Below are 24,703 nucleotides of genomic sequence, written 5' to 3'. Positions count from 1 at the left end.
CAGTATAGCAGAACCCCTATCTCAGTGCATGGTGCTTGGTAGTCCACCCTAGAGGTGTGGTTACCTAAGGGCTACAAGCTGACAAAAAAACAGTTTGGCAATGGACCTCCCGTCTCTATCCCCGATGCCAACTCATGTACCTCAACAAAAGAGCTGCCACTCTTGTGTGTGTCCACTATTTGCCCTTCAAAGGCAGCCTCCCCGTTTGAAGCTCACCTCTGTGTGGTTTCCTACTAGGGCGAGAGAACACTTCTTCCAACAGCAGGGTTCTAATGTTCCTGCAGCTGGAAGTCATTCACACCTCTCCCTAGAGGGCTGAAGGCTGTCTTGTGACGAGCACTTGCGACTGGCCAATGGAAAACTTGGGCAACAGAACGTCAAGTTGCATTAACTCAAATGTTACAATAAATTCATCTTGGGCATCAAGTCGTGTTTAATATGACAATTATTTTGATAATTTGAAGTACCCACTTCGGTAGTCCCATTCAGAATCTAGAACAACAGAGTGGTCAGCGTGTAACCCTGTACTCACCAATGGAGCTCCTAGCTTTTCTGTAGTAAAAATGAGAATTTAGTGTTTCTACTCTTAGGAAACATGAACAAAAACACATTCTAACTTTTAATAAATAGAGCACCCTACCTTAGCGCTCAATAGGCTGGCTGTAGGGGTGATATATATATATATATATATATATATATATATATATATTTAGCAGTACACATCAAACACCATGACGCGTTTCGACTCCTGTCTTCTTCACAATGATTTCCGTCTGGGAATATGCTAAGAAAAATGTTCTTTTACCGATGTGGAAGCACTTTTTCTTTTAAGGCTTTTTCACATCAGCCGAGAATTGGTGAAAAATCCATTTGGTGTTTTGAATTTTTTCATGATGTCAATTAAGATTAGAAGTTCTGTGTTGGTGTTAACAATATAGATGAAATGAGTGCTTTCAGGTGTGAGAGACAATATACTATGATTCCCAGAATGCCTCTCAACAGATAAATGTGGCAGTAAGAATAACGAATTGTAATAGACGGAAATCATTATGAAGAAGACAGGAATCGAAATGCGTCATGGTGTCTGATGTGTTCTGCTGATTATTAAGGAAAATGCTAATGGAAGCCACTGGGAGTGCAGCATCTTCTTTGACACGTAATATATAAAGGGCATGGTCTTAACCCCTACGCTAGCACCGGCAGTGAGAGCGCGCCGTCTTGTTAGACGACTTTGCGCCTCTCTGGAGGAGGGACAGTCTCATCAATGATGAAGGTGAGCACGTGACCCCCGAATACGTATCTATGGTACTGATGTGTCCCTGAGAGAAAGGGTCCAGAGGTTTTTTCACTATTTAAAGAGGAAATATGGACTGGGAATATGCCAAGGAAATCGCTCATTTACCGATGAGGAAGCACTTTTTGTTTTACGGCTTTTGCACGATCAGCCGAGAATTGCTGCAAAATCCATTTGGTGTTTTGACTTTTTTCATGATGTCAATTAAGCTTGGAAGTTCTGTGTTGATGTTAACAATATGGATGAAATGAGTACTTTCAAGTGAGACAGAAAATATACTATGATTCCCAGAATGCCTCTCAATAGATAAGTGGCATTAGGAATAACTAAAATGTAACACATGGAAACCATTGTGAAGAAGACAGGAGTCGAAACGCGTCATGGTGTCTGATGTGTTCTGCTGATTATAAAGGAAAATGCTAATGGAAGCCTCTGGGAGTGCAGCATCTTCTTTGGCACCTATTATATAAAGGGCATGGTCTTAACCCCTACGCTAGCACCGGCAGTGAGAGCGCGCCGTCTTGTTAGACCACTTTGCTTTGAAATTAATATGTACGGCAGCGCCCAGTACTTGTGAAATTACAGATCATGAGATTTGGCGAAGAGACACTGGTTTCTTGCGTGTGTACAATACACATTGGGGATTATAAACTAATAGTTGGACTTCAATATGCACTGTGGGCCTCTCTCCTGGAGGAGGGACAGTCTCATCAATGGTGAAGGTGAGCTTGTGTCCCCCGACTACGTATCTATGATACTGATGTGGCCCTGAGAGAAAGGGTCCAGAGGTTTTTTCAATATTTAAAGAGGAAATATGCCAAGAAAATCGCTCTTTTGCCAATGTGGAAGCACTTTTTGTTTTAAGGCTTTTGCACGATTAGCCGAGAATTGGTGAAAACCCCATTTGGAGTTTTGAATTTTTTCATCATGTCAATTATGCTTGGAAGTTCTGTGCTGATGTTAACAATATAGATTAAATGAGTGCTTTCAGGTGTGAGAGACAATATACTACGATTCCCAGAATGCCTCTTAATAGATAAATGTGGCAGTAGGAATAACGAATTGTAACAGACAGAAACCATTGGGACGAAGACAGGAATCGAAACGCGTCATGGTGTCTGATGTGTACTGCTGATTATAAAGGAGAATGCTAATGGAAGCCTCTGGGAGTGTCTGTGGGCGCTGCCGTATATACAGTATCTTCTTCGTCACGTAATGTATAAAGGGCATGGTGTTAACCCCTACGCTAGCACAGGCAGTGAGAGCGCGCCGTCTTGTTAGACTAATTTGCTTTGAAATAGATTTATACATATATATATTCCTGCCCCCGCTTATAAATTGGATTACTGACTGCGCTACCACTGACCAGAGGTAAGTCTACCGCGGTGTTGGAGGACACAGAGGGCGGAATTACACTGGGTGCGGGGGCGCTACCGAGTATCGGTAAATCAAGCGGAGTCCGCTGTTACTCTGAGGAACTGTAAGAGAGACACGCGAGTGTAAGACAGCAGTAATTTATTTTACATTAGTAAAGAGAGATCGCTTGGACTATAGCAAGCAAGATTCTAAGCACCTGTGACAACAGAAAATTGAGAGCAGAAGTGGTATTCTCGAAGATGGTAACTGGGATAACAAATCAAGAGGAATCTGAGAGAACTAACAGTAAACCTGACCTCCACAGTGCATTTAGGAATTGGAGAGATTAAAGAAAAGAGAACTTAATAAATGGTGGGAATGTTAATCATTGAATAGATACTTGGAAGCAGAAAGAGTCCTGAGGGGACTGCGAATATTTATCACGCCTACTTATGATGACCCTAATCCTGACATGTTAAAATGATAGGCAATGCATAATGCCTTAAGTTCGGCAGGAATTATGAAAATTCTAATTAAATATTAGACAGAGATAAAGTCATTGAGAAAATAGAAAGTGTCACCAAGGAGATTGAAATGTTTACAGACAAGAAGTTAATTAATTCATTGAATGCAGCAATGGAAGAGAGGTTGGGAAGAATTGAGGAGGAAATAATTCAGAAGAAAGCAAGAAAGTTTAACAGAGATACAATCGATTATGAGACTGGACAGATATATACATTTGCCAAAAAATGTGATCATTTAAGGAAGCAAATAATTAATGAGTCAATAATGCAAAGAGCCAGTTCCATAGGTCCAAAAATCTAATACTGAAATGAGCGAAAGCTCGGATACGGATGCCGATGAATCAGGGCGAATGCAATCACATACTACATTGCAAGAAAAATTGGATTTTTTTAAGGCGAGACCAAAGAACGAATCACAGACCATGGCGCGTCGGAGGCAGAACAAGGAAGAAGAGGCAGACAGAAGAGACGAGGTGGCAAGAGAAACTTACGCAGAAGAACAGAGGAAAGTTACTCGAAGCAACAAGCAGTATTGATTTATGACAAAACAATTCTCAATCTATCCAATGTTGAATTAGAGGAAGAAGATATAAGAAATCTTTCCTTGGGCCTTTCATTCTGCCAAACCAACGCATTTGAATATGTACAGAGTTAGATAGATCTCTTCTTATTCATAAGAAAATTGAAGTTATCTAAAATACATAAATTAAAAACCAAGAAGATACAGCGACCAATAGAGTTGGAGACGGATAGAGATATCAATGTGACATATGACAATTTACGGATAGAGGATGTCGCCTTCATGAAAGAATTGTGGGAATTGGAGCAAAATGCAATGGAAATGATAGCTGTTGAACAAGTAATTTAAAAATTAGAGCAGGAAGGTGTAAGAACTGATGAGGGAGGTCTGTCAGGATTCAAACCTAAATCCAAGACTGTACCAGCACAAAGTGGAGACTTAATTGATCAATTTGCGGAAATCATAATTAAAGAGTTTAAATCTCTGAGAACAAAAGAAATGAAAAGTACTTCCAAGATTAAGAATAGTTATACCCAGACATTGGATAAAATATCCAAAAATCCACAAAATGTGGTGAGAGGTTCAGACAAAGGAGGAAATATTGTCATTTGGCCAACACATGAGTATATGGAGGAGGCCCCTATAGACAATTAAATGATGAAGTATGCTATATATATATATATATATATATATATATATATGCCTCCCTCAGCTCCAGCACTGAAGCAATCCTCATAGATTTTCCAAGATGGCAGCCTGAACAAGTGGTTAGGGGTGGAATTCGAATCGGAATTAGAAAACACATTTTTTTGGCATTGTACTTGAATGAATAAAGAAAAGAGATTTGTGTATAACCTCTGTTACCCAAAAGATGATGCCTTGGCACTGAGGAATTAAGGAGGTAACTAAGCAACAAAGGTAACACTGAAGAGCCAAGCTGTTAGCCCCTTTCTAAATTGAACATGGCAGGACATATGTAGGAAGCTGACCTGGTGTAGGTGGTGGGTACCTATGGTACTTACACCTTATACCAGGGCCAGGTATGCCCTATCAGTGTAGTGTAGGCAGTGTCTAGAAGCCAGGCTCTCTAGAGATTAGCTGTGGGTGAGCAGCCAAGGCTTATCTAGGAGACATGCAAAGCTCATGTAATACTGCTGTAGTCACACAGCAATTACACACATGGAAGAAAGCACTCAGTGTTACAAAAATAAAGGTACTTTATTTTAGTGACACAGTTACCAAAACATACTAGAGGGTACCCTCCAATAGGAGGAAAGTAGGACACTAGATATATACACTAATAATTAGAATTAGGCATAGAAAGCAATCGAAAACAATGCAATAGCAAATGGGCAATAGTGACCCTAGGGGGAACCCAAACCATATACTTAAAAAAATGGAATGCGTATGCAGGATCCCCAATTCGCCCCCCCCACACCCTCCTGGTGAGTGGGATGTGGAGAGGGAGCTGGAGGAATTAGGAAACCACAAAGGTAAGTACCACAGTGCCAACCACCCAAAAGGACGAAAAAGAAGATGATGCAACACCCAGACAAGATTGCAAGAAACCAGCTGTAAATTCTTGAAGAGGAAGACGTGTGGAAGAAAGGGACCAAGTCCAGAAGTCACAGAAGTGTCCAGTGGGGGTAGGAGCCACTACCCACCTGTCTGTGGTTGCAGGAGTTAGTCGACGGTGGGACGAAGATGGTCAGCAATGCAGCCCCGGAGTCAGTGAAGAGTTCCTGGAGGATGTAGTCGACGTACCACGCTGGATGGATGATTGCAGTCGTCAATGGCGTGGAAAAGCTATCAACAAGCATTGGCAAAGGCAGAGGTCGCAGTGAAGCAAAATTGGAGCTTCTGGGGACCAGCAAGGTCCAGGAGGAGTCAACCCATGGGGGGCAGTCCTATGGGGACCCTCGGCAAGACGGAGCCCACAGAAGAAAAGGCAGCCCCCACAGGAGACCCCCTGGAAGAGGAACCAGGAGTCGCAGGGGAGCCCACACAGCACAACTGGAGAAAGGTCCCAGGCAACATGAGAAGCACGCATAACACTGTTGCCTTTTACAAGGGACTTGGCTGTGTGTAAGGGGTGTGCCAACTGTGGAAGCAGTGGTACAGTTTAGGGAAGGAACACAGATGCTGGGGCCTGGTGAGCATGATTACACCTTTCCCTCTCATTCCATTTCTGGTTTGGAAGCTCAGGCAAATGTCTCACCATGATCTTTGTAGCTCCCACTTGGGTGTGTCAGCCCAGGTTCACAACACTACTAGATCTCGCAGTAGTTCCTGATGAGACACCCAGACTCAAAAAATGCTCAGCCTAGCAATTTGGCTCCTGAGGTCATAGTTTGGCTACCTTGGCTTACCACCAGAATGTATGAACATTCTCAAGGAAGCCCGCAGACCTACCATTAGAACCTGTTAGAAAGCAAAATGGAAGCGTTTTGTTTGCTACTGCCAACCCAAACAAATTGATCCTATGAAAGCCGCGGTGCAAGACGTTGTCTGCTACCTGCTTCATTTGCAGAAGGCATATGTAGCATACACTACTTGCTGCAATGGCTGCCTATCTTCAGAATAACAGCATCTCTCACTGTTCAAAATTCCAGGCACTGAAGCTTTTATTAGATATTCCGCCTCTGGTTTCTCCAGCACAGTCCTGAAACGTCAACATTGTTCTCACTAGACTCATTGCTTCCCCATTTGAGTCTCTTCCCTCATGCCGACTTCAGTTTGTCATGGAAGGTGGCATTCTTAGTCACCATCACCTCACTTAGGCATGTTAGTGCGCTCCAGGCTTTAACCTTAGAAAAAACCTTTTTTCCAAATACATAGTCAAAGTGGTTCTTTGCACTAATCCTAAACTCCTACCCAAGGTAGTTACACATTTTCACCTCAATTGGTCCATTGAGCTCCCAGTCTTTTTCCCGCAAACAAATTCTGTTGTGGAAAGAGCTCTTCATACTTTAAATGCAAATCCAGCACATCCAGATTAAGTCACAAGTGTATACACACTTGCTACACTAAGACCTTTACCTTTTTCGCCCACAGCACACCCTAATGACCACTATGACCTTTCTTTAACTTTCCCTTAGCGGACATTTGTAAGGCAGCTTCATGGTCTACACCACACACCTTCACTATTGAATGGCTATCTTAGCACGCCAACACGCCAGTGTGGGCCAGGCAGTGCTAAGAACACCTTTTCTTACACATACCTTTCACTTCTTTCTCACTTGCCTGTGGGAAAACAATCTAACAGTGGAGTTGATGCACATGCGCAATATCGCAGAGATGAGTCACTATACCTTGTGACTCAAAAGACTTCTTCGAAGGAGAAAAACAACTTCCACAACTTCCGGACCCAACACTAGATGGCAGAAGTATGCAGAACATGTGAACGTACACCTCTACAAGAGTTAAGGAATGCTGGTAAGGTGGTGGAGGTTGGTTAAGGATGACTTTTAAGAATGTTGGGGGAAGATTCTGCAATGATGATGGAGGTGAGGAGAAGAGAACAATGATATGATGTCTGACATGCCAGGGGTTGTTGTAACTGAGTGGAATAAAAGTTCAACTTTATTTATACAGCATCTAGTCACTTTTTAAAATGTTCAGAGTGAACCCAATGTTGATCGGTTACCTGCCACCCCAGGACTAATCATCCTCTCTTCCATTATCTAGTTTATAAGGGTACTAGTTGTGCTTCAGTGATGACAGGCACGTGCTACTACCATGACCTCCCAAACAACCGTACTAAATTCGCCCTCATTTATCTCACCCTGCTACTATGATCTCCCTAACCCTTCCACAGAATCTTCCCTCCTCCATCCCACTTTACTCATCCCAAGCCCCTGGGATGAGTAAATGAGAGATATACTCCCAATTAACACTTCTGGATTTCTTTCCTCCTCCACCCCTGAATTACTCCTGTCAGTCTAACTAACAAACTCTCATAACCACGGCTCAAATTAACTCATAATAATACTAAAACTGTACTCATATTTCCCGATACTAATCCATCACTAATTCTAGTTGGGTTCCGGATTAGCGTGCTACTCGCCAAAAAACGCTTCGACGCCTCGTCAGGGGTAGTAAGCGCTATATAAATACTATTACAATACAATACAATACAATATGAGAGTTGATATCAAACATGTGGAGAAAATAAAAATCGAGTTTGATACGGAATTACAACAATGGTGGGATAAAGGCTTAATCAATGAGGATGAATATAGATATTTGAGAGTTGATCATCCGAAGTTACCAGTGTTTTACCTTATACCAAAAATCCATAAAAATGATCAGAAACCTCCGGGAAGACCTATTGTGTTGATTAGAGACAGTCTTTTTAAACATGTCTCACAATACATAGACGTATTTTTATATCCTCTGGTGTGCAATTTACATACAAGATACTACTGATTTTTTAAGAAGGATTTTTGACCGGTTGGGACACAGATTTAAAGCTTATGACTCTTGATGTTACAGCTTTATACACTAGTATACCTCATGAACAGGGTATTAATGCAGTAGAGCATGTTTTGAGAGCTAGACCTATATGATTTTACCAACACAGTCAAATGTTAATCAATATGATTAGGTGGTGCTTGCAACACAATATGTTTTTCTTCAACAATTAGCTTTTTTAACAGAGGTGCGGGACAGCGATGGGCATGTGCTTTGCTCCAAGTTACGCAAATTTGTATATGGGACGGTGGAAAGAACAGATGCTAAATAGTCCCCCATTAGATAAATGGAATGACCACATTGTTATGTGGCTTAGATTCATAGATGATATTTTCATGATTTGGCAGGGCAGTACTCATAGTGCCCAGGAATTTATATCTGATATCAACATTAACAATTGCAATCTCAAGTTCACTGGTAAGGTAGATGCATGAGAGATTGAATTTCTAGATGTGATGGTTATGATAGAAAACAAAAAATAGCCTGTATAGAAAGCCAAGTGCAGGGAACAGCATCTTACATGCCACGAGCTTCCATCCCCGTCCTCTAATAGAGAATATCCCAGTTTGAGAATTACTTAGAGCCAAAAGAATTTGCAGCACCGATACCAATTTTGAATTAATTCAAGGGGAAATGATAAACAGATTACAGAAGAGAGGCTATTCTGACATCACATTAGCAAGGGCTGGTAGAAAAGCCAATACTCGGGCAAGAGACACCCTTTTATTCTCTGATTCAAGTGACAAGATTAATCGGCGAGGCATAAAAGTAGGTAAAAAAGCAGGCAAATTGAGGTTTATCACCACGTACAACACAGCACATGGACAGGTGAGGAACATATTGAAGAAACACTGGCATGTACTTAGAAGCGATCCAGTGATAGGAGATGATATGTCAAACAAACCACAGATAACTTACAGAAGGGGTAAATCTATGAAAGACAGATTAGTTAAAAGTGATGTGAGGGAACAGATAGCCAGCAGTAGCTGGCTTGACATACAAGATGCTTTTTATAAATGCTCTAGATGTAACACCTGCAAGAATGGTCAGAATACCACAACAGTAATGCAGAATGGAAAAATTGCGCACAGGATAAAGGGAATATATACATGTAAAAGTGAATTTGTGATATATATCCTGAGATGCAGCTGCCCTAAAATTTATGTAGGCAGTACCAAGCTGAAGGTACACAAACAGATTCTACAGCATTTGAGGGCCATCCAAAACAGAGATGATACTTACCCTGTGGCACGACATGTACATGAGGGTAAAACAGGAGAGATAAGGTACAGTGTCATTGATGGTATAGCCAAGGATATCAGAGGCGGTGATACGGAAAAGAAATTGCGACATCTAGAATCCAGATACATAATACTGTTAGACACCAAGGAACCTAAGGGACTGAATAGCAGTGAAGAATTGTACATCCATCTTTATTGAAAGTATAAAGTGATAGGGAACAGAACAAAACAACAAGCATTAGAAAGAATCTATAGGACAATGAATAACATTTATTCAATCACATTGGCAAGGGATAGACAGACTTACCCTTTTTTGTACAATATTTGTATAATAATTTGAATGTGTATATATGGGTATTCCTTTAACTGAATCCTCAATATGGTGAATTATGACATAATGTCCAAGGTGTATTTTGATTAGATTTACATACCCGGGAAGCAGGTTTTATGGGGGGTGTTAATTTTGCATTCATTTGAGATTGTTGTGTATAAATTAGATTATTGAATTAGTATGTCTGACAGAGATGCACTGGAGACTAGCGTGAATCCCTTGTGTAATATTTAGTATGGTTATTCAGTAAATCCATTACGGTAGATCACCGCAATATTTTGGTGATCCACGATATGATAAGTTGTGGAATGATGTAGAAATACCATTTATACGGGATTTGGTCCAAGCAAACTCTCATGTGATTGCATATTTCATAATGATTGCCAGTAGGGCGGCTCACTGGGTGAAGAGAACCCATTTGGGAGATGTATTGAGGGCCTATTGACATCGTTATGTTTTAAGGTGGATATTTGAAGTAGTATGTCGGACTGAGGTGAGCGACAAGTTAGATGATTATGTGAAGTGTATATATAATGCTCATGGTATGTTAAGGTAGCACAATGATGATATGCAATATGATTATTTCTAAAAAATGTTGTAAAGATGTAGAAATACACTTGTCAGGGGGTTCAGCACATGCGATCTCTCACGAGATCATGTGATATATAAGGATCACCAAAATGGCGATACACAGGTTGATGAAGGCGGCAACGCCGAAACGCGTTCCTGTATGTAAATAAATTCTGAATTAATACACTCGCGGAGTGCTGTACCTTCTGGATTGGTGGAGGCAAGTGGTGATGTGATATATATATAGCTTTCTTCCAAAAATTATGAGGTTTCACTCGTCATGAGGCTGCACCACAGTTAAAATCCACAGCTTCAGTCATGCAACACAAAGAAAAGCCAATATTTATATTCTTCAATAGTCGTATTGTTTATTGTAAATAAAATGCTGCTCCCAGACAAACTAGAGTGTCAACGCGTTTCGGCTGACACCTTCCACTGGACACTACCCCCATGAACAGAGCTACCTCAAATACCACATAAATCCTTTGTCTATTATCACAGCTACACACTAAAGGCTACCAGAGCAGCCATCTTATAGTGTAGAAAGTGTTGAGTTAGTAATCCTTATGCTTCACATCCTCTATTGTTCACAGTTGTCATAGTGATTTAGATGCATACAATATGGTAAATAGTGATCACATAAACCATGATTAGGCATATACATAACAAGTAATAATAATATTGATCTCAATAAGATTTCCATCGATCTGTAATATCTAAATTCAAATATGTGCATATATATGACATTGTCTGTTCTGCATGATGTACATACGTTAATTATATGTTAATTATATGTCTTATTGAGATAAAGTGACGAATGCATGTTTATAATCTTATAAGTTTAAAATATGGTAAATGAACAAATTAATAACATGAAGCTTCACATCCTCAAGGGTATGTATATCCCAATTGTCTGATATGTAAAGTATATGAATAAAGTGACCTTGTGCATCTTTTTTGTTATAGCACACTGGAACATGTCATAATATGTAAACTCCACCGTATTAAAGACTGTTCTATGAGCACGTCGGATTGTCATCAACAACTCATTGTGCTAAGCATATATATATATATATATATATATATATTTATATATAGACATATATTTTATATCTATATATATTTGCCATTACTTTAAATGACAATGTTGAGATGTGAGTTGGAAGTTTAAAACTGCTCTGCCATATTGCAGTGGCAGGCTGTCAGATATTCTTTCAAATTGTTACACTCAGCGTGCTACAGCCGTGGTGGGACACTTTAACTTACAGGCCCTGGTTTCCCCTAGTACCATGTACTAGAGACTTATATGTCAGTAAGCTATTCCAATTGAGTATAAGCAATCAAACATATACTTTTGAAGATCAAGTCACTGGCACTGAGGCTTGGTTAGCAGCACCATCGGGTGAAAACTTTAGAGGAGATCATGGAAAAAAGAGGCATTTCTCTTACAGTAACCCCTCCTAAGTCCACCGCTTTCCCTACTGTTGCTTATATTAAAGTGGGATGAATAAATGTAACCTCTCTAAAATCTTAAACTTCCTCTGATTCTGCTTACATCGGAATGGGAATACTAAATTTAACCCCACTAAACTCTAATACTTTCCCTCCACCTATTGCTTAGATTCACAAGGGAATAGTAAATCTAACCATTTCAAAGTCCAGAAAGTTCCTGCTATTGCTAACATTGGAATGGAATAGTAAATCCATTCCCTCCAAAGTCCAACACTTTCCCTATTGTTGCTCAGGTTAGAGGAGGAATAGTATATCGAACCCCTTCAAAGTCCAATACTTTTCCTAATTATACTTAGAATGCAGTTAGAATACTAAATCTACCCCTTCAAAGTCCACCACCTGCCCTACTGTTGCATGTATTGTAGTGGAAATAATAACTCCAAGACTTCCAAAGTCCAGCAAGTTCCCTACTGTTGCAGAGATTTGAGTGTACATATTAAATCTGACCCTTCCAAATTCCAACACTTTCTCTGATTTTGCTGATGTTGCAGTGGGAATCGAAAATCGAATCCCTCCTAAATCCAGTACTTTCCCTACCATTGCTTGGATTTGATTTGGAATAGTAAATCTAATCACTTTCCATAGTGTTGCCTAGACTGGAGTGGGAAAAGGAATTCTAACCCTTCCCAGGTCCAGTGCTTTTACTGATATTGCTTTCTTGCATTGGAGTGGGAATAATAAATCTAAAAACAAAAAAGTCTAACACTTTTTCTACTGTTGATTAGCAGTTGCCTAAATTGGATTGGGAATAGTAAATCTACCCCTCTTCCCAGACCCAACACTTTACCTACTTTTGCATAGATTGATGTTGGAGCAGTAAACTTAACTCCGTCTAAGTTCAACATCTTTTCTGATTTTGATTACGTTGGAGTGGGAATGGTAAATGTAACCCCTCCAAAATCCAGCACTTTCCCTATTGTTGGTTAGATTGGAATAGTAAATGTAATCCCTCCAATGTCCGATACTTTCCCTCATTTTGATTATATTAGAGTGGGAATAGTAAATGTAACCCCTCCGAAGTCCTACACTTTCCATAGTGTTGTTTATGTAGCCCCTCCTAAGTCCAACATTTCCTGTGCTTTCTTTTTTTGTTGGAATGGGAATAGTAAATCTAGGCCCTTTATAGTCAAACACTTTTCCTATTTTTGCTTAAGCTCGAATTAGTCAATATTAGAAGTGCTGTTTAATTTTCATTGTTTAAAAAAAAAAAAATGTGTATTTTTTGTTTAATATTTAAATACTTTTTATAATGTATTTTGATATGTATTTTTTTACATTAATTGTATGTATATATGTGTGATATGTGTTTTGTTAATATGCTTTTTTAAATATTAAATGAATAACTATTATTATTAATGTTATTTTTAGGAAAATGTTGAATTATTTGTACATTTGTTTTATTTATATATATATATATATATATATATATATATATATATATGCACACACACAAACATTTCAGAATTTGTTAATAAGATAAGTAATAACCAAAGTAAAAGTAAAATTAACTAACATATATGACTAGCACACAAATATATATAGAAACTAATTTAAATAATGCAACTAATATAGTAGCTAGATTTAATAATACTATAAACTAAGGCTCGGAGCTAAGAGCCTCTTTGTGCCATATTAGCATCATTTTTATGACGCTAATGTGGCACAACAGGGCCAAATTTGCTGCATCATATTTACAAAGTGCCACAATGCATGCATTGCACCACTTTGTAACCCCTTGCACCACATTATACCTGCCTCTAAGGGATTTCACTGTGCCATTTTTAGTGGATATTTTTAACGCCTTCTCAGAGCAGGGCATTAAAAGGGGGCATACCAATGGGCTCCTACATACTCTGCAGGATTAGCACCAAAATGTTGGCGCTAATCCTGCACAGTACATCAATAGCATAAAAAATGTTGACCCTATTGCCCCTACCCTGCGCCATGGTGCGCCGGATATTAAATACAGCAAATACATGATGGTTAAAGAGGTTACAGGTACGTTATAGTTAGGTTTAGAATTTACTCGCACAAAACTATAGAAATTCAGCAATTAGAGGTATTTGAAGTAACTATAGCTCATGCCCTAAGGTAATTATATCTTGCGCCTCCATCATGCACAGTTTTCTTTCTTCGATTTTGACTGCTAATATTACACTGATATGTTTAATGATGTTATAAAAGCTGTCATGAGTGCTGTAGTATCTGGGGTAATTGGCAGTGCATTGCAAGGGCGAGAGTTATATTTACCCTAGGGCATGTGTTATAATTACTTGAAATAATTACTGAATTTCTATAGTTTTGTTCGAGTAAATTCAGAACACCACAATAACGCCCCTGTAACCTTTGTTTTTTTTTTAGTGAATTTCTATGTTTTTTAATGCACACATTCAAATTTGTATCAGGTTGCAGCAAGCCAATCAGGTCTTGCTTTTCCCCAGGATCTGAGGAGGATCCTCAAACCCACAGATCAGATGACAAAACAAAATGGACAGTTTTAAGATCATGAGAGATCCCTAAGAAAGCCCTCTATGTGTCCTATGTAGTCAGGATACCTGTATCCTGACCCCTTACATGTTTTTACACTGTTTTTTTCCCCACCCATGCTGGCAATCTGAAAATCAAAATGGCGGCTACAGCTTTTCTGTCAGGTTGCAGCCAGCCAATCAGGGCCTTGCTTTCCCTTCAAATCCGTGGAGGATCCGTGTAGGATCCAAGGGGGATCTGAGGAGGATCCGCGTCTCTATACATACATATTTGGCTTTCATTTTATAATTAGAAAACTAGTGAATGGACTTACACCAAATAATGAAAAGGCCTCTTTCTGGACCAAGAGCTACCTTACTGGCAAACTTGGTGCAATTCCGTCCAGTGGCTTTGGGGATATCCCTGTTCAAAATCCCTATGGAAAAATGAATAGGGAAAATGTGCTTTGGGACCCCCTTTTTTCTCTGCCCCCACTTAATGGATCACCTCGAAACTTCCCAGACTGCAGCTGAAATGACCTCCGCTGTTTCGTCAAATGGCGCCAAAGTTATTAGCAAAACAAAATGCTTTTTCTATTGAAACTAAGGGACCGATGTACGATGCGATTTTGCAGTCACAAAAGACTTTTACATTAATCCAGAGATACAACTGCCCTACTAAAGACCTCATTACAAGTGTGCCAGAAATTCTAAGGGCCCTCTAACAAAGGTTCAGTATGTCCAATGTTACCAGGCAAATTAGAATTACAAGTTGTCTCTGTTTCACATGGAGAATACGCCTTCCGAAAGCATCTAAAATCCCTGTGTAAAACATCAGGAAAACTCATGCAGGAACCAGAGTGAAATCAGCTATTTCTGCACGTTGTTCATCAGCACCATGAAATCCCCATAATTACTGGGATATTCGGTAAAGGTAGTCATGGGGCTGGAACATAACAGGGAGCTAAGACACCACCAGACTAGAAACAAAGAAGTGCAAGAATAAAAAACTGGCCAATGGTCTTTCTCCATCAGTGCCCCTGGATCTGAAATAACATCCTTGTATCCATAAGGACCACCTCCTGCAATTTTTCAAATTATGAAAGTTCTGATGATACACCTCTCATTAAACAGCATAAATTTGCAATACAGCAAACAATCTACCCCTTCCTGAGAACCCAGGACATGCCCGCTTATAATAAATCTCTGCCTTCAACCCTGTTCAGCTTTCCAATACGTTCATGCGTTGGGAACTAGAGTGCCCATGTTTGCTATTCGCCTCATCAAACCACTTCATGTTGCTAGAATGATGATGATACAAAAAGGAACATTGTGAGATGAGCAGGCAAAGAACAGCATGGCGACCTAATGGGTGTGGTTCTAGAATATGGTGAGAATATTGTTGAACATAGATATTGTTTCCCAGATATTGTCTAAAATTGTTGTCCTGGTAGATATACAATAGAACATATACACCCAATGGGGTGATATATTTTTAAACATAATTCATCATACAACATTTATGTCGGACAGCTTTTCTATGTAGGATATTCTGACCTACACCCGCCATAATGCTTAGAGTGCTCTGATCTGGTCCACCCTGTTTTTGCAACACCGTTCACAGCTTTTAAAAGAACAACACAAGTGGTGGCAAGTGCAACAAAGTCGAATACAGTGTCATGGGGACCATCCTTTGGAACAGATCAAACAGATATAAATTTAAATGTTTCACTTGTGTTGAAAATTCAGCTGCCTCAAGGGGGTTAGCACCACGTACAGTAGGTCCTAAAGAAAAGATTGCAAAGACCTTATCTTGCTAAGTCTCAGGTCACCTAGGAAACTGAAGATCTGACAAGGCGAAAATATTTAGAGAACAGTGTGAAGAGAGCATACACAGAATGAAAATACAACCCCCAGGTTTCTAAAATAAATGCTCTTTTTAGACTGTCGTAATATGTTCAATGACCAGGGAGGGAGGTGGTGGTACCAATTCAGAGTGGCGTTTGACAATGTGAAATTGAGCAACCACCACAAGCCAAGTTGTGGGTGGCAAACTGTCATGTTGTAAAGCTTGTCATAAAACATTGCAAAAGACGTATGCCTATTACCTTCAGTGCTGCTGTCCCCAGGAGTTCCTGTAGCAGGCCAATGTCAGTGTGTGAGAAATAATTTCATTCCATTAGAAAAATAATGCTTAATATAGGTTTGGTTCAGTTAGCCTTACCAGGCTATACTAGGCCATTTTCATTGAAAGAGCATTTTTAATGCTGTGCGCATGCATTACTTTTCTTTTGCTTTTTCAGAAAATAAGTGAAATTCAGCTGCAACCATGGTGTCTCTTTACATGCAAAGTAACATTTCTCTAGCTTACTTAGCTAAATTGATGTGTTTAAAACATTTGAAAGTTATGACGTAAACCTCCATTACTATGTTCGTCGTTAAGAATATTTGGAATAGTCCATAGTATTAATTTGCATTTCTTATTTTTTTGTTCGATGAAAATTGTTTGCCAATAGATTTTTTTGTAAGGTAATAATATCATTGGTTTACTGTTTAAGTAACATTTTAGTACCATCTTTTTACATTATGTCACGCCGTGAAATTGTGTACTTTCTTCACTTAAAACATTATGGATCTGAAAGGATTATGTCATTAGGATTTAGAGAGAGAAGCTGCTTGTGATTTAGAGAGAGCTAATAATTTTGCTTTAGACATTCAGACTTTAGGCATTAAGGAATTGCAGTATTTCATATTTAAAACGTTGCTTGTTATTTTAGAGAGGTGTTGCTCAGTTAGATTCGGTTTTGACATTAGACATTTTGCTTTAATTGACATGCACCCCTGCCCTGAGTGCTCAACTGTATTGATGTCTGGAAACTGAATGTTAATTTGTGTTGCCATATGCAAACATGGATAAAGAGTGTGCACTCTGACATAAGCCTGTCTCATGTATTGTGTTCTTCCTGGATCAGGAGGTGCACCAAAAGCACAAACCTCATAGTGGTGAGAGGCCATTGCCTTCACAAGAAGTTAAGCAGCATCAGCACTTTGTTGGGAGCACATTGTGTAGTGATCAGTAGAAGTGAACAGGTCCTTTATATCCTGTGTCACTGGAGTGAGAATTACAGACTCACTCATTTTAAATTTTTGCTGCTGTGCGCTTAACTCACCCTTCGCCTACACTGGTCTGTTGTGAAGTGCTGCACAACGCATTAGTGGTGCATCTACACTTGCTGTATGTGTACCTGGGAATTGTATAAAAACAGGGATATTGTATTACTATGTAGTGAATGCATGGTAGATGCTTGTGCTGGGTGTATGTGTGGCTTTGAGTGATACTATACAGAAGGGATGTAGTGCTGTGCCGTGCTTGAAGGTTAAATGTATGTGCTGGGTGTATGTATCCCTATGAGTGGCAGGAAGGATACAATCCTGTGCAGTATGTATATGCTGTATACATGCACTGGGAGTATGTATGCCTTCAAATTGTACAATACATGGCATAATATAGATTTCATTTTGAAACACCTGGGCCTGCATAGTCAAACATGAGGAGAGAAGGTGAAGGAATCCCTGCACACAGTTTTGTGTATTGCTGCATTCTTGTATGATGGGTGGGAACACACACTGGAAATGGGTGAGCCAGACTTTCCCCATACAAGGGGTGTTCTTTGATTCAGTGGGAGGCCACCAATAAGGGGCCTGGACACATCTCAGGAAAGACATGGGGTTGATAAGAGAGTCATAACTAGTAAGGCTGGGGTACCTGGCTAACCTTTTGATACAAATATCACTGTGGCTGACATCCTGTGCCAGCCTGTGTTGTGGGGCTATCAGCTTCGAAGACCCTCCTGCTGTGACAGACTGCTTTGAGGAGGAAGAGAGGGGAGATGAATGGGCACTTCAAAATGAGCAGACCCCTAAGATAAACTTCATCACATTTGGTGTCCATAAATTTTCTATAAGGTGGGGAGCTTGAGACCCCAAATATTGTCATCTGCCAACCGGCCAAATGGGCTATGTGAGGAGGGGAAGCTATGCAAGACTTCTATCTGTGACCAGGACTGCGGGCCAAGGCCTGATAGTCTCTCTGCTGGTTGAAACAACATCACCCAGGGAATCCAAGAACGCCTGCCCTGGAATCTGGAGCATCAGTACCTCCTTGCTTGCCAAGACCAAAGTGCCCAGTGTGGAGAAGCATGGGAGGGAGCAAGCTAAAGTGTGAAGCTCTGCTGGATGGACTCCCAATGAAAGGTGTGAGGAAATGGCTGCTTCACCAATCGGGTTACTGCCCATGTGCAGGATGAAATTAGTGATCCTTGAATACCAGCAGAGGGCCGCCATATACCAAACCTTCTCCATCACTGAAATGATCAGGCCAGAGCCCATGTGTAGTGAGGAGCCGCTACCTGATATGCCGAAGGGGCTGCCACATGAAGACTGCTGTGCTGTGAGGGCCACAGCCCTTGACCCATCATGAGCCGTGACCCTGTATGCCAGGAGAGGCCGCCATTGAAGAATTTGCAGTGCCGAGCAGGTCGGAGCACGTGTACAGGGTCACCAGAAGCAGCAAGACATGTGATCTGATCTACAAACCCTCCCTGCTGGAGCAGTGAAGCCACCGTGGGCGCACTGTCCTTGCACCAAGGCAAGGGACCTGCTTTGGGATCATCTCATCACCCACCACACACACCCTGGGCCAGTTCAGACACTTGGGCCCTTATTTATACTTTTTGGGGCAAAATTACACTAACACAGTTTTGCACCAAAAAGTTTAGCACCGGCTTGCACCATTTCTGTGCACCAGCCGAGCACCATATTTATGGAATGGTGCATTAGTCGGGTGGGGTTGGCGGTATGGAAGAAGGGGGTTTTGCACCAAAAAATGACATTAGGCAGGTTAGAGTAAAAAAAAATGACTATACCCAGCCTAGAGTCATTTTCTGATGCAAAACCATCTATACCACATGACTCCTGTCTTAGAAAAGACAAGATTCATGCCCACCACCCAAGTGGCAAGCACCGGGGACCAGGGTCCCCTGGGCATGGCAATTGCACCCTGTGCCATGTAGGGGGCCCATTTCAGAGCCCCCTATGGCACTTTAAAAAATAAAACAAAATGTTTACCTGTACTTGCCTGGGATGGGGTCCTCCATCCTCCGCTGTCCCTCTGGTGTGGGTGGGGGTGTACCTGGAGCCTGGCGAGGGCACCTGTGGGCTTATTCCATGGTGTTCCACCATGGAAATAGGCCCCGCAAATCCCCTATCGCCTGCCCTGACCCAGGCGTTGAAAAATGGGGCAAAGCAAGCTTTGCACCATTTTTTGACTCCTCCTCCCTCCTGTGCCCCATTTTGCACAAGAGTATAAATATGGCGTTTAGTTCCAAGGAGTCATTTTTTGCATGGGAATGCCTACCTAGCATCTCATTAGGGCAAGGTAGGTTTCCACGTCCAAAAAATGACTTTAACTCCATAAATTTGGTGCTAGGTGGGTCTAGCGCCAAAGTATAAATATGGAGTTAGTTTTGCACCCAATTAGAGTAAAAAAAAAAATAACGCTAATTCGGTGCAAACAGAGTATAAATATGCCCCTTACTCTGCAAGCGGGAGCCACAAAAACGATCCAGTCACTTTGGGGGAGCGATCGCATGTGAGGAACTCGGCACCACTGAGTGCAACCCACATGTGGCAAAATTCACCTGATTCAGCTTCTGCCGCTCATAGCACCCACAGATAGGGGACGCTCCGAAACTCCAGATGCTCCAAGCCTTTAAGTACGACTGATTGTGGGCCATTGCCCACAGGACTTGCTTGCTGGTTATTACTCTGGAGCAGGAACACTGTTGACTTTAGAGTAAAGTCAGAGTGGTCTATTGACACTCGGCCTGCTAATGGGGCTTGCTCTGGATGTTCCCCCATGGCTAATGGCGAAAGAACTGCTATCACTAGGAGCGAGGAGGGAATGGGACCCAGAAGACCACCGAAAGTAACAACAGAATTGCGTATTTGTTTGTGATTGTCATATTTTTCATTTGTGTTAATAGGAGTAGTAATAAAATGCTACACTTTTTAATGAAACTGAGTACTTGGCTGGGCAGTGATTTATTGCTGCTGCACTCATGTTGAGTCCCCCCGAGGAAGCTTTATTCTGTCTGGACCACACTATTCCTGAGATTCAAGTGCTAAAGGGGAACTGGCCCAGCTGCTTAGAACCCATAGTAGGATGGCCCCGAGGACATCGGGAGTAAAAGGCCTTAACTGCCACACTTAGGCTCAGTACAACCTGCTGGGTCCGTGGCCCCTGTAAGGGGTTAAGACATGTCCTTTCAGGATTCTTATTAAATATTGATTTTTTTACTAATGTGCTATGGCTAATTATTTTTTAATGCCACTTGGCATTTTACACATTTTATGAATTGACTGCTCCTAAATGACTTCGCATTCTGTAATAATAATTTTGATAATTTAATAAATATAGTAAATTGAGAACTGGTAAGGCCTACTTGTGCACGTTTTCTTTAACTGCCATGGCAAAGTAATTAAGAAGAATTAGAGACGACATTCAGGGATTCTCCTTTTCAAACAAATTGATGCTCCTTAATTATATTTCGATTTGAGAATCAACACGTGTTTAGCAAAAAGCTGTCTATTTAGATGCAGTGATCAAGCAGGTTTTCAAAGTACATAAAAGGATGTTTTTATTTTTTTCAGGCCAGCATCATGGCTATATATCAGGATAAGGTGTAGAATACATTTAGGATGCCTGAAGGATACCCATAAATAAGCAAAATCATCTCTGCTAGCCTTCTTACCCAGCTGATCCCAGTGCCAATTCGAAACTCTCATGGCATACAAAAAGTCGAACACATGTTTTTCCCTTCTGTATAACACAGAGACTACCATTGACAGAGAATCATGTAATACACTATGGCCTGTATTTATACTTTTTTTGTGCTGCATTTGCGCCATTCTATGATGCAAAAGTGGCGCAAACTTATTAAATACATTTAGGCTTAAATTTATATTTTTTTTTAGTGCCGCATTTCCGTCATTTTTTTAATGCAAAATCAGCTCAAACGTACAAAATATAGTCCCATATTTATACTTTTTTAATGCTGCGTTTGGGTAGTTTTTTTGATGAAAAATGGGCGCAAACTTACAAAGTACAATTGTATTTCGTAAGTTTGCGCCAATTTTGTGTCAAAAAAATGACGCAAATGTGGCGCTAAAAAAGTATAAATATGAGCCATAATAGTATTTTGTAAGTTTGTGCCACTTTTGCGTCAGAAAATGACGCAAATGTGGCGCTAAAAAAGTCTAAATATGGGCCTTATGTTTTGTAAGTTTGCCCCAATTTTGCGTCAAAAAATAGCGCAAATGCAGCATAAAAAAAGTATAAATACGGGCCTTTATCTCACTAGAAAAGTGAAAAGTACCATGCAGAGAAAAAAGTACAAACTCAACACCCGAGCAACAACCGGCCAACCCTCACAAGGCACATCGCCTCCACCTAAAACTGAGACTCTATAATGAATCTTTGCAAAAACTACCGAAAACTGAATGGGGATTCATGTTCAGGCATTTTTCTTCCTTCAATGGGTTTTTTAACACCCAAAATAGGCACAGTAGCAAACTCGCCTTCATCACTGTCTTAAGGCTTCCTACTAGATACTCCAAACGGGATACCGTTCCATACAAACGAAAGACATTAAGAGGTGCTTCAGGTAGTTACGGGGAGGAAATGGAAGTTAGGCAATCAATTACATAAGCAAAACCTGCTTCTCTCTAGAAACTGCTGTTAAAGGTGTATGTGCATTTATATTCTTGTGCATCATTAATAATGTGTAGGATGTAGTTTCACGCTAGATTACATATGTACATACTGATATAGAACATATGTTTTTAGAAACGATTTTCCCATGTTGAGGTAAGTGCATTTTTCTGACTCTTGCTACGGAGCCCTTAATTTTGGCCTAATAGTCGTATTATTTAAAATCGATGTCACCCTTGACATTCATATTCTTTTACCTGCTGCACACCACATCGTCTGTCTTTTCTGTAGCATGCTCCCAGGTCAGTGGTAGTAAGCACTTGCCGGCAGGGTGTGGGAAAGGGGCACAGGATGCTTTGGGTACGGATGGACACTTGTCTGGTGAAGATAATAAAGATGACCATGGGGACAGGGCTTACTCCTCAGGAGGAGATGGGTCAGATACTGGCTTGGGGTGAGATCAGGACAACGGTGGACATAGTCCAGAAGGGAGACAGGTGGATGTAGAGTCCTCTGACCATAGGGAAGGTATGGTATGGTAAGGTAAGGATAAGTGAAAGTCAAGGCAAGAGGTAAATGTGAGAATGGTGTGAACCGGCTCAGGAATGTGGAAAGCAGCTGAGGAGAAAAGACAGCTGGTGCCCCAAGGAGAAGGTCAAGAAGTGAGTAGGACGATGACTGAGCAGACTTATGGGGGGTTTAGGGTGGTCTGGGACAACAGGGGTCTTTGGGGAGAGGGGAAGTTTGAAAGGATGCAGAAGGTATGGTAGAATTGTGGAAGCAGTTTTTTGGTGGCACACTGGAAAGGGGAAGTGGAAAACCAAGGAGCAGTGCGGGGATCGTCGGTGATGAGGTGAGGGGAGAGGGAGCACTAGTGGGGATGAATGTGGCTCAGACTATGATGGTCGATGCAGCAGGGTGGCAGACTCAATCCTGACTCATGTGGGGCAAACTAGGAGTAGCGTAGTAGTAGAGGTCCTGTTGGGGGCGGGGGTGATGCACAGGAAGGCATCATCTGCCAATAGCAATGATGTAGTATTGCCACATATGAGAGTTTTGAACACTGTGGGGAGTTCCCTTTATGCAGGCAATCAAGAATAAGATTTGGGCCAATGAGTGTGTTGACTTGTGTAAATTGCTGCCTAGGGAGACAGTAAGCAAAGAAGGCTTAAAAGTGGAGGAAAGTGAGCTCTCTAAGAGACCTAAGGTGACCACTAACATTGATACCTGGATAGGGACATTCGCTCTACTTTCCAGTATTGTATGTGAAAAGGCCTCCATGCAGAATGTGGACTTGTGGAAGGATTGGGACATCCTTAGGATGGCAAGCATTAATATTGTGGGCCTAGATTGGTTAAGATAAGCAAGAAGTTCTAGCTGCTGAAAAGCACAAATTATGGGGAGATATTGACCAGGAACTTTGCCTATGGTGCATGACACCTACCAGAGCAGTGCAAACAAACCATACTGCGAGTGGGGTACCTATTCCTCATCAGTCTTTTATGCGTCGCCCTACCCAGAGCTTTATGGGAGGGACAGGTAAGCAGCCTCTCACGGGAGCCTGCTGGAATTTTAACAAAGAAGCCTTTCATAGATATCCCTGTAAGATTCACCATGACTGTTCAAGGAGCAGTGGCAAGAACTTCCTGCTGCAGTGTACAGCGGAGGGCAACCCACCCCCAGTGGCATGGGGCAGAGAGAATGGAAAAAGAGTGGGGGTGAATAAGTGGTGGCAAATAGGCCATACTCCAGTTAAAATGGAGGGAATGCAACAGTGGTGGAGGAGAAATCCTGATGGTGCAGCAGTGGCTTTCTTGTAGGAGGGATTTAATTTTGGTTTTCACATGCCTTACACGCGTCCTTGGGTGGGTTGGCAAGCAGAAATCCTGAAGTCCTGCAACGGCATGGAGGAAATAGCGAGGGGGAAGTTTGGAAAAGAAGCTAGTCCATGGAGGATTGCAGGGCCTTTGACGTACCCACTGTTGAGGAACCTGATGGTGGCCCTGCTAGGAATGGTGCTGGAGAAGGCTCTGGGAGAGCCCAGGCTGATTCACCAACTGCATGTCCTGAAGGGGGAATCTGTGTCATATTCCAGCATAGACACAGTCATTCAGTTAGTGTGGAGGTTCTGGGCTGGAGCAGAAATGGACAAAGTGGATATTAAATCGGGCTTTTGGCTTCTGTCAGTGCACCCGGATGATTTCTATTTGTTGGGAATACAGTTTAGGGTAGCCACTTTGTGGATAGGTGCATGCCTGTGAGATACTCAGCTGTGTGTGCAGTACTTTAACACCTTCCTAGTATGTATGGTTTGTTCAGTGGTGGCATTAGAGCAGGTTCATCATTATTTGGACAACTTTTTACTAGTGGAGAATTCAGGGTGACAGGTGAGTGTGCAAGACTGATGAGGGCTTTGGCAGTGGTAGTGGACCAATTGGACATATCATTAGCAGCCAAAAAGACAGAGGGGCTGGCAGCCCTTTTGACATTTTTGGTATTGAGTTGAAGTATGTGGCTATGGTGTTGACTGCCAAGTAACAAGCTGAAGATGAATGGGCTGATATATGAGCTATTGTGGAGAAGGAAGAGGAAGCTGTATCTGGCATGAAAGGTGTTGGGTCATCAAAATCTGCACATAGGGTAGTG

General features: G+C 41.3%; 1 long non-coding RNA gene across 2 annotated transcripts in view; it reads left to right on the top strand.

Annotated features, from left to right (window-relative positions):
• The first annotated feature begins 1,197 nt into the window (after window positions 1-1,197).
• The window catches only part of LOC138300869 (uncharacterized), a 339,248-nt gene continuing 315,742 nt past the window's right edge, over window positions 1,198-24,703 (top strand). For both annotated transcript variants that reach the window (XR_011205031.1, XR_011205032.1), the window contains exon 1: window positions 1,198-1,273. This is a non-coding gene — a long non-coding RNA (uncharacterized lncRNA). The remainder of the gene's footprint in view (window positions 1,274-24,703) is intronic.

This window comes from Pleurodeles waltl, chromosome 6, assembly GCF_031143425.1.
Source record: "Pleurodeles waltl isolate 20211129_DDA chromosome 6, aPleWal1.hap1.20221129, whole genome shotgun sequence".
In the NCBI taxonomy this organism is placed as follows: Eukaryota; Metazoa; Chordata; class Amphibia; order Caudata; family Salamandridae; genus Pleurodeles; species Pleurodeles waltl.
The sequence above is the reverse complement of the archived record's forward strand: the minus strand, read 5'-3'. Positions and strand labels throughout refer to the sequence as shown.